The sequence below is a fragment of the Anomaloglossus baeobatrachus genome, chromosome 5 (assembly GCF_048569485.1).
Source record: "Anomaloglossus baeobatrachus isolate aAnoBae1 chromosome 5, aAnoBae1.hap1, whole genome shotgun sequence".
Classification (NCBI taxonomy): Eukaryota; Metazoa; Chordata; class Amphibia; order Anura; family Aromobatidae; genus Anomaloglossus; species Anomaloglossus baeobatrachus.
The window spans coordinates 291,375,823-291,389,496 of record NC_134357.1 but is presented as its reverse complement, the minus strand read 5'-3'; positions in this window follow the sequence as shown (position 1 = coordinate 291,389,496).

The window sequence follows — 13,674 nt, the reverse complement described above, 5'->3', positions numbered from 1 at the left end:
AGGTTGGTTACCTGATATTTACCTTAGTTACCAAGCGCAGCATCTTCCACGTGTAGCGACGCTCCAGCGATCCCTGCCAGGTCAGGTTGCTGGTGGGATCGCTGGAGCGTCGCTTAGTGTGACATCTCACCAGCGACCTCCTAGCAACTTACCAGCAATCCCTATCAGGTTGTATCGTTGTTGGGATCGCTGGCAAGTTGTTTAGTGTGAACTGGGCCTTTAAGAGCCAAGCTCTTTCTTCCAAGAATAATACCTTTGTTTTACCACTGACTGACTAAACTATATAATGTGTTGAGAGACTAATTTATTAAATTCCATCTAATGTCATAGTGAAAAAAAAAAGTTGGAGTGCAAAAGAAGGGAATTTTGTTACTTACCGTAAATTCCTTTTCTTCTAGCTCTTATTGGGAGACCCAGACGATTGGGTGTATAGCACTGCCTCCGGAGGCCACACAAAGCAATTACACTAAAAAGTGTAAGGCCCCTCCCCTTCTGGCTATACACCCCCAGTGGGATCACTGGCTCACCAGTTTTAGTGCAAAAGCAAGAAGGAGGAAAGCCAATAACTGGTTTAAACAAATTCTCTCCGAGTAACATCGGAGAACTGAAAACCGTTCAACATGAACAACATGTGTACCCGCAAACAAACCAACAATCCCGAAGGACAACAGGGCGGGTGCTGGGTCTCCCAATAAGAGCTAGAAGAAAAGGAATTTACGGTAAGTAACAAAATTCCCTTCTTCTTCGTCGCTCTATTGGGAGACCCAGACGATTGGGACGTCCAAAAGCTGTCCCTGGGTGGGTAAAGAAATACCTCATGTTAGAGCTGCAAGACAGCCCTCCCCTACGGGGAGGCAACTGCCGCCTGCAGGACTCTTCTACCTAGGCTGGCGTCCGCCGAAGCATAGGTATGCACCTGATAATGTTTGGTGAAAGTGTGCAGACTCGACCAGGTAGCTGCCTGGCACACCTGTTGAGCCGTAGCCTGGTGTCGTAATGCCCAGGATGCACCCACGGCTCTGGTAGAATGGGCCTTCAGCCCTCCATCGAGCCAGGGTGGCTTTAGAAGCCTGCGACCCTTTGCGCTTACCAGCGACAAGGACAAAGAGTGCATCCGAACGGCGCAAGGGCGCCATGCGGGAAATGTAGATTCTGAGTGCTCTCACCAGATCTAACAAATGTAAATCCTTCTCATACCGATGAACTGCATGAGGACAAAACGAAGGCAAAGAGATATCCTGATTAAGATGAAAAGAGGATACCACCTTCGGGAGAAACTCCTGAATAGGACGCAGCACAACCTTGTCCTGGTGGAAGACCAGGAAGGGAGCCTTGGATGATAGTGCTGCCAGCTCAGACACTCTCCGAAGAGATGTGATCGCTACCAGAAAAGCTACTTTCTGTGATAGTCTAGAAAGTGAAACCTCCTTCAGAGGCTCGAAAGGCGGCTTCTGGAGGGCAACTAGTACCCTGTTCAGATCCCATGGATCTAACGGCCGCTTGTACGGGGGTACGATATGGCAAACCCCCTGTAGGAACGTGCGCACCTTAGTAAGGCGTGCCAAACGCCTCTGAAAAAAGACGGATAGCACCGAGACCTGACCTTTAAGGGAGCCGAGCGACAAACCTTTTTCTAACCCAGATTGCAGGAAAGAAAGAAAGGTAGGCAATGCAAATGGCCAGGGAGACACTCCCTGAGCAGAGCACCAGGATAAAAATATCCTCCACGTTCTGTGGTAGATCTTAGCAGACGTGGGCTTCCTAGCCTGTCTCATGGTGGCAACGACCCCTTGGGACAATCCTGAAGACGTTAGGATCCAGGACTCAATGGCCACACAGTCAGGTTCAGGGCCGCAGAATTCCGATGGAAAAACGGCCCTTGGGACAGTAAGTCTGGTCGGTCTGGGAGTGCCCACGGTTGGCCGACCGTGAGCTGCCACAGATCCGGATACCACGCCCTCCTCGGCCAGTCTGGGGCGACAAGTATGACGCGGCTGCAATCGGATCTGATTTTGCGTAGCAATCTGGGCAGGAGTGCCAGAGGTGGAAACACATAAGGGAGCCGGAACTGTGACCAATCTTGCACTAGGGCGTCTGCCGCCAGCGCTCTTTGATCGCGAGACCGTGCCATGAAGGTTGGGACCTTGTTGTTGTGCCGTGACGCCATTAGGTCGACGTCCGGCACCCCCCAGCGGCGACCGATTTCCTGAAACACGTCTGGGTGAAGGGACCATTCCCCTGCGTCCATGCCCTGGCGACTGAGGAAGTCTGCTTCCCAGTTTTCTACGCCGGGGATGTGAACCGCGGATATGGTGGAGGCTGTGGCTTCCACCCACATCAGAATCCTCCGGACTTCCTGGAAGGCTTGCCGACTGCGTGTCCCCCCTTGGTGGTTGATGTATGCCACCGCTGTGGAGTTGTCCGACTGAATTCGGATCTGCCTTCCTTCCAGCCACTGCTGGAAGGCTAGTAGGGCAAGATACACTGCTCTGATTTCCAGAACATTGATCTGAAGGGTGGACTCCTGCTGAGACCACGTACCCTGAGCCCTGTGGTGGAGAAAGACTGCTCCCCACCCTGACAGACTCGCGTCTGTCGTGACCACCGCCCAAGACGGTGGTAGGAAGGATCTTCCCTGTGATAATGAGGTGGGAAGAAGCCACCACTGCAGAGAGTCTTTGGCTGTCTGGGAAAGGGAGACCTTCCTGTCCAGGGATGTTGACTTCCCGTCCCATTGGCGGAGAATGTCCCATTGAAGTGGACGCTGATGAAACTGCGCAAACGGAATCGCCTCTATTGCCGCCACCATCTTCCCGAGGAAGTGCATGAGGCGTCTTAAGGAGTGCGGCTGACTTTGAAGGAGAGCCTGCACCCCAGTCTGTAGAGACCGCTGCTTGTCCAGCGGAAGTTTCACTATCGCTGAGAGAGTATGAAACTCCATGCCAAGATACGTTAGTGATTGGGCCGGTGACAGATTTGACTTTGGGAAGTTGATGATCCACCCGAACGCCTGGAGAGTCTCCAGTGCAACATTCAGGCTGAGTCGGCATGCCTCTTGAGAGGGTGCCTTGACCAGTAGATCGTCCAAGTAAGGGATCACAGAGTGTCCGTGAGAGTGCAAGACTGCTACCACTGCCGCCATGACCTTGGTGAACACCCGAGGGGCTGTCGCCAGACCAAATGGCAGAGCTACGAACTGAAGATGGTCGTCTCCTATCACGAAGCGTAGGAAGCATTGGTGCTCTGTAGCAATCGGCACGTGGAGATAAGCATCCTTGATGTCTATTGATGCTAGGAAATCTCCTTGAGACATAGAGGCAATGACTGAGCGGAGGGATTCCATCCGGAACCGCCTGGCGTTCACATGCTTGTTGAGTAGTTTTAGGTCCAGAACAGGACGGAAGGAGCCGTCCTTTTTTGGAACCACAAAGAGATTGGAGTAAAATCCTCGCCCCCGTTCGAGAGGGGGGACAGGGATCACGACTCCTGCTCTTAGAGAGTCCACCGCCTGCAGCAGGGCATCTGCTCGGTTGGGGTGTGGGGAGGTTCTGAAGAACCGAAGTGGAGGCCGAGAACTGAACTCGATTCTGTACCCGCGAGACAGAATGTCTGTTACCCACCGGTCTTTGACCTGAGACAGCCAAATGTCGCAAAAGCGGGAGAGCCTGCCACCGACCGAGGATGCGGAGGGAGGAGGCCGAAAGTCATGAGGTAGCCGCTTTGGAAGCGGTTCCTCCATTTGCTTTCCTGGGGCGTGAGTGAGCCCGCCAGGAATCTGAGTTCCCTTGTTCTTTCTGAGTCCTTTTGGACGAGGAGAATTGGGCCTTGCCCGAGCCACGAAAGGACCGAAACCTCGACTGCCACTTTTTCTGTTGAGGTTTACTTGCTCTGGGCTGTGGTAAGGAAGAGTCCTTACCCTTGGACTGTTTTATGATTTCAGCCAATGGCTCACCAAACAGTCTGTCTCTAGATAATGGCAAGCTGGTTAAGCATTTTTTGGAACCAGCATCTGCTTTCCAGTCCTTTAACCACAAGGCTCTGCGCAAAACCACAGAATTGGCGGACGCCATAGCGGTACGGCTCGTAGATTCTAGGACAGCATTGATAGCATAGGTCGCAAACGCAGACATTTGCGAAGTTAGGGACGCCACTTGCGGCACTGCTGGATGTATGAAAGCATCCACCTGTGCTAAACCAGCTGAAATAGCTTGGAGTGCCCACACGGCCGCGAATGCTGGAGCAAACGACGCGCCGATAGATTCATAGACAGATTTCAACCAAAGGTCCATCTGTCTGTCGTTGGCATCTTTAAGTGAAGCGCCATCCTCTACTGCGACTATGGATCTAGCCGCAAGCTTGGAAATTGGGGGATCCACCTTTGGACACTGGGTCCAGCGTTTGGCTACCTCAGAGGGAAAAGGATAACGGGTATCCTTAGAACGTTTAGAGAAACGCTTGTCTGGATGAGCGTCGTGTTTCTGGATCGATTCTCTGAAATCAGAGTGGTCCAAAAAAGCACTTAATTTACGCTTGGGATATAGGAAATGGAACTTCTCCTGCTGTGCAGCTGCCTCCTCTGCAGAAGGGGCTGGGGGAGAAATATCCAACAGCCTATTAATTGCCGATATAAGGTCATTAACCATGGCGTCACCATCAGGGGCATCCAGATTGAGAGGGGCCTCAGGATTAGAATCCTGGTCACCTTCCTCAGTCTCATCACAGAGAGACTCTTGTCGCTGAGACCCTGAACAGTGTGAGGACGTGGAGGGTCTTTCCCAGCGAGCTCGCTTAGGCTGCCTGGGACTTTCATCTGAGTCAGAGACTTCAGCCTGTGATGCTTGAGACCCCCCTGAAGTACGGATTAGTTCCAACTGAGGGGGACCGGGGAGCATAGACACAGCAGTGTCCATGGCCTGAGCAACTGGCCTGGACTGCAAGGTCTCCAGGATTTTTGCCATAGTCACAGACATTTTATCAGCAAAAACTGCAAAGTCTGTCCCCGTCACCGGGGCAGGGTTCACAGGCGCCTCAGCCTGGGCTACCACCACATTAGGCTCTGGCTGACGAAGTGCCACTGGAATTGAACATTGAACATAATGTGAGTCTTTGGAGCCTGCCGGTAGATCAGCCCCACATGCAGTACAAACAGTGTACACAGCCTGTGCCTTGGCACCCTTGCGTTTTGCGGATGACATGTTGCTGCCTCCTCAGAGCAGTACAGGGTGTCCAGCCAAGAAGCGACCTTACAGTGCACTATATAAATATATATATATATATATGGTACCAAGAAAAAAGTACACTAATATAACACTGAGGCACTAGAGGGGCCAGCACTACTGTGCTGCTTACCACCCGCTTAGGAACGGTGTGTGGACGCCAGAAATCCCTCTAGTCTGGGTCTCCCAGAGCCTGCTGCCTTTCCCCAGCCAGCCGCATGTGTAATGGCTGCCGGCATCCTTGTGGAGAGGGGGGGCGGGCCCTGGGCGTACACCGACGAAGAGCGGGAAGTCTGCTTCCCCCTGTGCCTAGTGAGAGGGCTGGAGCATGTAAATAAGGCTCCAGCCCTCGGCGCTGTTAATTGAGCAGCGTCTCTCCCCTACCCTGATTGACAGGGTGGGGGCGGGAACGAAGCGGCACTAGGCCGCAGAAGCCGGGGGCTAAAGTTAGAAGCGCCGCCGCCGTAAAAGCGCGGTCGGCGCAAAGTCCCCGGCGCACTACAAGTCGCAGCTGCGCCGCCGCTCCAGGAGCGGTCGGCGCAGTAGTTCCCAACATGAAACGTCACTCAGCAAAGCTGCAGTGACCTAACCCCGGCGCACAGCGCTACTGTCCCCGGCGCACTATAACGCTCAGCAAGCCTGAGAGTGTCCGTGCGTGCCGGGGACACAGAGTACCTGAAAGTTGCAGGGCCTTGTCCCTGAACGGCACTCCCGCTCCAAATCCAGCAGGTTCTATGGGTCTGTGGATGGAGCCCGGCCCCAGGGCTTGGGGCCGGCAAGATCCCACTTCCACAGAGCCCTCCAGGGGATGTGGAAGGAAAACAGCATGTGGGCTCCAGCCTCTGTACCAGCAATAGGTACCTCAACCTTACAAGCACCACCGCGGGTGAGAAGGGAGCATGCTGGGGGCCCCATATGGGCCCTCTTTTCTTCCATCCGATATAGCCAGCAGCTACTGCTGACTACAAACAGTGGAGCTATGCGTGGATGTCTGACCTCCTTCGCACAAAGCAGAAAACTGGTGAGCCAGTGATCCCACTGGGGGTGTATAGCCAGAAGGGGAGGGGCCTTACACTTTTTAGTGTAATTGCTTTGTGTGGCCTCCGGAGGCAGTGCTATACACCCAATCGTCTGGGTCTCCCAATAGAGCGACGAAGAAATGACAATTTTTTGGGATGTTTATAATACAGCAAATATGACAGATCTGAATGCCCATGTCAATATAACAGAAAAGTTTGAAGAAAAAAAAGTAAACATGTCATTAACCCATTATTAACCTGGAAATATGGGGTTATTCTGAAAGTTGGTGTTCTGATGGCTGTGGGGCTCAATGCAGCAGCCAGTCAGGAGAAGAAGGGAATTTTGTTACTTACCGTAAATTCCTTTTCTTCTAGCTCCTATTGGGAGACCCAGACGATTGTTTAGCACTGCCTCCGGAGGCCACACAAAGCATTACACTAAAAAGTGTAAGGCCCCTCCCCTTCTGGCTATACACCCCCAGTGGGATCACTGGCTCACCAGTTTTAGTGCAAAAGCAAGAAGGAGGAAAGCCAATAACTGGTTTAAACAAATTCACTCCGAAGTAACGTCTGAGAACTGAAAACCGTTCAACATGAACAACATGTGTACCCGAAAAACAACCAAAAATCCCGAAGGACAACAGGGCGGGTGCTGGGTCTCCCAATAGGAGCTAGAAGAAAAGGAATTTACGGTAAGTAACAAAATTCCCTTCTTCGGCGCTCCATTGGGAGACCCAGACGATTGGGACGTCCAAAAGCTGTCCCTGGGTGGGTAAAGAAATACCTCATGTTAGAGCTGCAAAGACAGCCCTCCCCTACGGGGAGGCAATTGCCGCCTGCAGGACTCTTCTACCTAGGCTGGCGTCCGCCGAAGCATAGGTATGCACCTGATAATGTTTGGTGAAAGTGTGCAGACTCGACCAGGTAGCTGCCTGGCACACCTGTTGAGCCGTAGCCTGGTGTCGTAATGCCCAGGACGCACCCACGGCTCTGGTAGAATGGGCCTTCAGCCCTGATGGAACCGGAAGCCCAGCAGAACGGTAGGCTTCAAGAATTGGTTCTTTAATCCATCGAGCCAGGGTGGCCTTGGAAGCCTGCGACCCTTTGCGCTTACCAGCGACAAGGACAAAGAGTGCATCCGAGCGGCGCAGGGGCGCCGTGCGGGAAATGTAGATTCTGAGTGCTCTCACCAGATCCAACAAATGTAGATCCTTTTCATACCGATGCACTGCATGCGGATAAAAGGAAGGCAAGGAGAGATCCTGATTAAGGTGAAAAGAGGACACCACCTTAGGGAGAAACTCCTGAATGGGGCGCAGCACTACCTTGTCCTGGTGGAACACCAGGAAAGGAGCTTTGCATGACAGCGCTGCTAGTTCAGACACTCTCCGAAGAGACGTGACCGCCACCAGAAAGGCCACTTTCTGTGAGAGTCGAGAAAGTGACACATCCCTCAGGGGCTCGAAAGGCGGCTTCTGGAGAGCAACAAGGACCTTGTTTAGATCCCACGGATCTAACGGCCGCCTGTACGGAGGTACGATATGACACACCCCCTGTAGGAACGTGCGCACCTGAGAAAGTCGCGCTAGACGCTTCTGAAAAAACACGGATAGTGCCGAGACTTGCCCTTTAAGGGAGCCGAGCGACAAGCCCTTTTCCAACCCAGATTGCAGGAAGGAAAGAAAAACAGGTAACGCGAATGGCCAGGGGGATACTCCTTGTGCAGAGCACCAGGATAAGAAAATCTTCCACGTTCTGTGGTAGATCTTAGCAGAAGTGGACTTCCTAGCCTGTCTCATGGTGGCCACGACCCCTTGGGGTAATCCTGAAGACGCTAGGATCCAGGACTCAATGGCCACACAGTCAGGTTCAGGGCCGCAGAATTCCGATGGAAAAACGGCCCTTGGGACAGTAAGTCTGGGCGGTCTGGTAGTGCCCACGGTTGGCCGACCGTGAGATGCCACAGATCCGGGTACCACGACCTCCTCGGCCAGTCTGGGGCGACGAGTATGACGCGGCCGCAATCGGATCTGATCTTGCGTAACACTCTGGGCAAGAGTGCCAGAGGTGGAAACACATAAGGGAGCCGGAACTGCGACCAATCTTGCACTAAGGCGTCTGCCGCCAGAGCTCTTTGATCGCGAGACCGCGCTATGAAGGTCGGGACCTTGTTGTTGTGCCGAGACGCCATTAGGTCGACGTCCGGCACCCCCCAGCGGCGGCAGATTTCCTGAAACACGTCCGGGTGAAGGGACCATTCCCCTGCGTCCATGCCCTGGCGACTGAGGAAGTCTGCTTCCCAGTTTTCTACGCCCGGGATGTGAACTGCTGATATGGTGGATGCTCTTTCCTCCACCCACATCAGAATCCGCCTGACTTCCTGGAAGGCTTGCCGACTGCGAGTCCCTCCTTGGTGGTTGATGTATGCCACCGCTGTGGAGTTGTCCGACTGAATTCGGATCTGCTTTCCTTCCAGCCACTGCTGGAAGGCTAATAGGGCAAGATACACTGCCCTGATTTCCAGAACATTGATCTGAAGGGTGGACTCCTGCTGAGTCCACGTCCCTTGAGCCCTGTGGTGGAGAAAAACTGCTCCCCACCCTGACAGACTCGCGTCTGTCGTGACCACTGCCCAGGATGGGGGCAGGAATGATCTTCCCTGTGATAATGAGGTGGGAAGAAGCCACCATAGCAGAGAGTCCTTGGCCGTCTGAGAAAGGGAGACTTTCCTGTCTAGGGAAGTTGTCTTCCCGTCCCATTGGCGGAGAATGTCCCATTGAAGTGGGCGCAGATGAAACTGCGCGAACGGGACTGCCTCCATTGCTGCCACCATCTTCCCTAGGAAGTGCATGAGGCGCCTTAAGGGGTACGACTGACTCTGAAGGAGAGACTGCACCCCTGTCTGTAGTGACCGCTGCTTGTCCAGCGGAAGCTTCACTATCGCTGAGAGAGTATGAAACTCCATGCCAAGATACGTTAGTGATTGAGTCGGAGCTAGGTTGGACTTTGAAAAGTTGATGATCCACCCGAAAGTCTGGAGAGTCTCCAGCGCAACATTCAGGCTGTGTTGGCATGCCTCTTGAGAGGGTGCTTTGACAAGTAGATCGTCTAAGTAAGGGATCACCGAATGTCCCTGAGAATGCAAGACTGCTACCACTGCCGCCATGACCTTGGTGAAAACCCGTGGGGCTGTCGCCAGACCAAATGGCAGAGCTACGAACTGGAGATGGTCGTCTCCTATCACAAAACATAGAAAACGTTGGTGCTCTGTAGCAATCGGCACGTGGAGATAAGCATCCTTGATGTCTATTGATGCAAGGAAATCTCCCTGAGACATTGAGGCAATGACGGAGCGGAGGGATTCCATCCGGAACCGCCTGGCGTTCACATGCTTGTTGAGCAGCTTTAGGTCCAGAACAGGACGAAACGAGCCGTCCTTTTTTGGAACCACAAAGAGATTGGAGTAAAAACCTTGCCCTTGTTCCTGCAGAGGAACAGGGATCACCACTCCTTCTGCTTTTAGTGAGCACACCGCTTGCAGAAGGGCATCTGCTCGGTCGGGATGTGGGGAGGTTCTGAAGAACCGAGGCGGAGGACGAGAACTGAATTCTATCCTGTACCCGTGAGACAAAATGTCTGCTACCCACCGGTCTTTGACCTGTGGCAGCCAAATGTCGCAAAAGCGGGAGAGCCTGCCACCGACCGAGGATGCGGAGGGATGAGGCCGAAAGTCATGAGGCAGCCGCCTTGGAAGCGGTTCCTTTCTTGGGGCGTGAATGAGCCCGCCAGGAATCTGAGCTCCTTTGCTCCTTCTGAGTCCCTTTGGACGAGGAGAATTGGGTCTTGCCGGAACCTCGAAAGGACCGAAACCTCGACTGCCACTTCCTCTGTTGAGGTTTGCTTGATCTGGGCTGGGGTAAGGAGGAGTCCTTACCCTTGGATTGCTTAATGATTTCAGCCAATTGTTCACCAAACAGTCTATCTACAGATAGTGGCAAGCTGGTTAAACATTTTTTGGAAGCAGAATCCGCTTTCCATTCTTTTAACCACAAGGCTCTGCGCAAGACAACCGAGTTGGCAGACGCAATAGAGGTACGGCTCGTGGAGTCCAGGACAGCGTTGATAGCGTAAGTCGCAAACGCAGACATTTGCGAGGTTAGGGACGCTACTCGTGGCACTGCTGGACATATGATAGAGTCCACCTGTGCCAAGCCAGCTGAAATAGCTTGGAGTGCCCACACGGCCGCGAATGCTGGAGCAAACGACGCGCCGATAGCTTCATAGACAGACTTTAACCAAAGGTCCATCTGTCTGTCATTGGCATCTTTAAGTGAAGCCCCATCTTCCACTGCAACTATGGATCTAGCCGCAAGCCTGGAGATTGGGGGGTCCACCTTTGGACACTGGGTCCAGCGTTTGACCACGTCAGGGGGAAAGGGATAACGTGTATCCTTAAGACGTTTGGAGAAACGCTTATCTGGGCAAGCATGGTGTTTCTGGACCGATTCTCTGAAGTCAGCGTGGTCCAGAAAAGTACTCAGTTTAGGCTTGGGATACCTGAAATGGAACTTCTCCTGCTGTGCAGCTGCCTCCTCTGCAGAAGGGGCAGGGGGGAGAAATTTCCAATAGACTATTGATGGCCCCTATAAGGTCATTTACCATGGCGTCACCATCAGGAGTATCCAGATTGAGAGCGGTTTCAGGATTAGACTCCTGATCCCCCTCTGTCTCATCATGTAGAGACTCTTCTCGCTGAGACCCTGATCCGCGTGATGACGTGGAGGGTCTCTCCCAGCGAGCACGCTTAGGCTGTCTGGGACTGTCATCTGAATCAGAGCCGTCAAGCTGAGATGCCTGGGACCCCCTTGAAGCACGGATTAACTCCAACTGAGGGGGACCGGGGAACAGTGCCGCAGCATTGTCCATGGACTGAGTAACTGGCCTGGCCTGCAAGGTCTCTAGGATCTTTGTCATAGTGACAGACATCCTGTCAGCAAAAACTGCAAACTCTGTCCCCGTCACCGGGACAGGGTTCACCGGCGACTCTGCCTGGGCCACTACCACCATAGACTCCGGCTGACGAAGTGGCACAGGGACCGAACATTGCACACAATGGGGGTCATTGTAACCTGCCGGTAGATTAGCCCCACAAGCGGCACAAGTAGCGCTCACAGCCTGTGTCTTGGCACCCTTGCGTTTTGCAGATGACATGTTGTCGTCATCTCAGAGCAATTGGGGTATACAGCCAAGAAGCGACCTTACAGTGCAAAATATATATATATATATATATATATATATATATATATATATATATATATATATATATATATATATATATATATATATATATATATATATATATATATATATATATATATATATATATGGTACAGAGAAAAAAGTAAACAAATATAACACTGTGGCACTAGTGGGGCCAGCACTTAAGTGCTGCTTACCGCCCGCTTAACGCGGGTGTGTGGTCGCCAGAAATCCCTTGTCTGGGTCTCCCAGAGCCTGTGTCCGTTCTCCAGCCAGACTGCATGTAGGAATGGCTGCCGGCGTCCTATGGAGAGGGGCGGGCCCTGGGCGTGTGCAGACGAAGAGCGGGAAACCTGCGTCCCACTGTGCTCAGTGAGAGGGCTGGAGCATGTAAATAAGGCTCCAGCCCTCGGCGCTGATGAATGGTACAGCGTCTCTCCCTTGCCCTGATTGACAGGGTGGGGGCGGGAACGAAGCGGAGCTAGGCCGCAGAAGCCGGGGACTAAATTTATAAGCGACGCCGTCGTAAAAGCACGGTCGTCGCTAAGTCCCCGGCGCACTACAAGTCGCAGTTGCGCCGCCGCCTAGGGGCGGCCGGCGCGGCAGTCCCCAACATATAAAGTCACACAGAAAAACTGTAGTGACTATAACCCCAGCGCGCAGCACTACTGTCCCCGGCGCACTAGCACACCCAGCAAGTCTGGAGTGTGCGCGGCCTGTACATACGGGGACACAGAGTACCTTAATGTCGCAGGGCCTTGTCCCTGAACGGTACCCAGCTCCGTATCCAGCAGGTTCCATGGGTCTGTGGATGGAGCCCGGCCTCAGGGCTTGTGGGCCGGTAAGATCCCACTTCCTCAGAGCCCCTCAGGGGGATGGGGAAGGAAAACAGCATGTGGGCTCCAGCCTCCGTACCCGCAATGGGTACCTCAACCTTAACAAACACCGCCGACATAAAGTGGGGTGAGAAGGGAGCATGCTGGGGGCCCTAGTATGGGCCCTCTTTTCTTCCATCCGACATAGTCAGCAGCTGCTGCTGACTAAACAGTGGAGCTATGCGTGGATGTCTGACCTCCTTCGCACAAAGCAGAAAACTGGTGAGCCAGTGATCCCACTGGGGGTGTATAGCCAGAAGGGGAGGGGCCTTACACTTTTTAGTGTAATGCTTTGTGTGGCCTCCGGAGGCAGTGCTAAACAATCGTCTGGGTCTCCCAATGGAGCGCCGAAGAAAAGGAACTTTATTTCTTCTAGCAAGCAATGCATGCTTTCAGTCATTAGCAGCTGTAACCACACCTTGCCACTGACAGCTGGAAAATATCATATCCTCCCAGCAGCAGAGCTCACAGCGGCAGCCGAATGGTGTCAGAGCGCTATTAATCCTATATCTGCAGGTAGATTTTCTTTACATGACAAGATCCCTTTAAATGGTGGAGAGAGGGGGGGGAAGCTTACAGGAATCTGACAGCAGCTTATTACCTGAGAGCAACCTAATGTAGGCAAAGAGCCCCTGAATCCAACTATGTATCACTTAGATCAGTGTTTCCCACCAACAGTGCACGTTTTCAGGATTTCCTTAGCATTGCTGTTTGAATTCTCACCTATAAAATTAATAGGAAACCATGAGACCATGCACGGTTTGTGGGCCTGGAGTTGGTGAACACTGACTTAGTTACTGGCTGTAGCAATTCTGAAGCAGAATTTCTCAGAGCCATCCAGCAGAGCTGAGAGCTTCCCCGCACACACCAGGCTCTGGATAGATTGAACATTCACAGTAAGGTGTCACACTGGCATGTGGCGACTGTAGCTCTGCAATAAGGGTCCTGCTGCTTAGACATAGCAAATAAATAGATCAGACTGTGACAAGACAGGCAGCCCTGAATTCTATGTTTTAACCCTTGCAGCATGCTGTCTTACAAAGCAAAAAACCTGCTGACAGATTCTTTAACTTTGCGTGTCAGCCAATTGAATTGAACGAGGGTTCATGTGTGTGGTGCCTAATACTATTTTGGGGTATCTTGCATTTATTTGTGGAGTTACAGCAACAAACCAGAAAACCAACTCTGGCAGCTGTTTTGTTTGTCTTTAAGGCTATGTGCGCACGTGTGCGTAATTCATGCAGTTACACTGCGCTTTGTAGCACAGCGTAACTGCATGCGTCCCCTGCGTAATCTATGGAGATT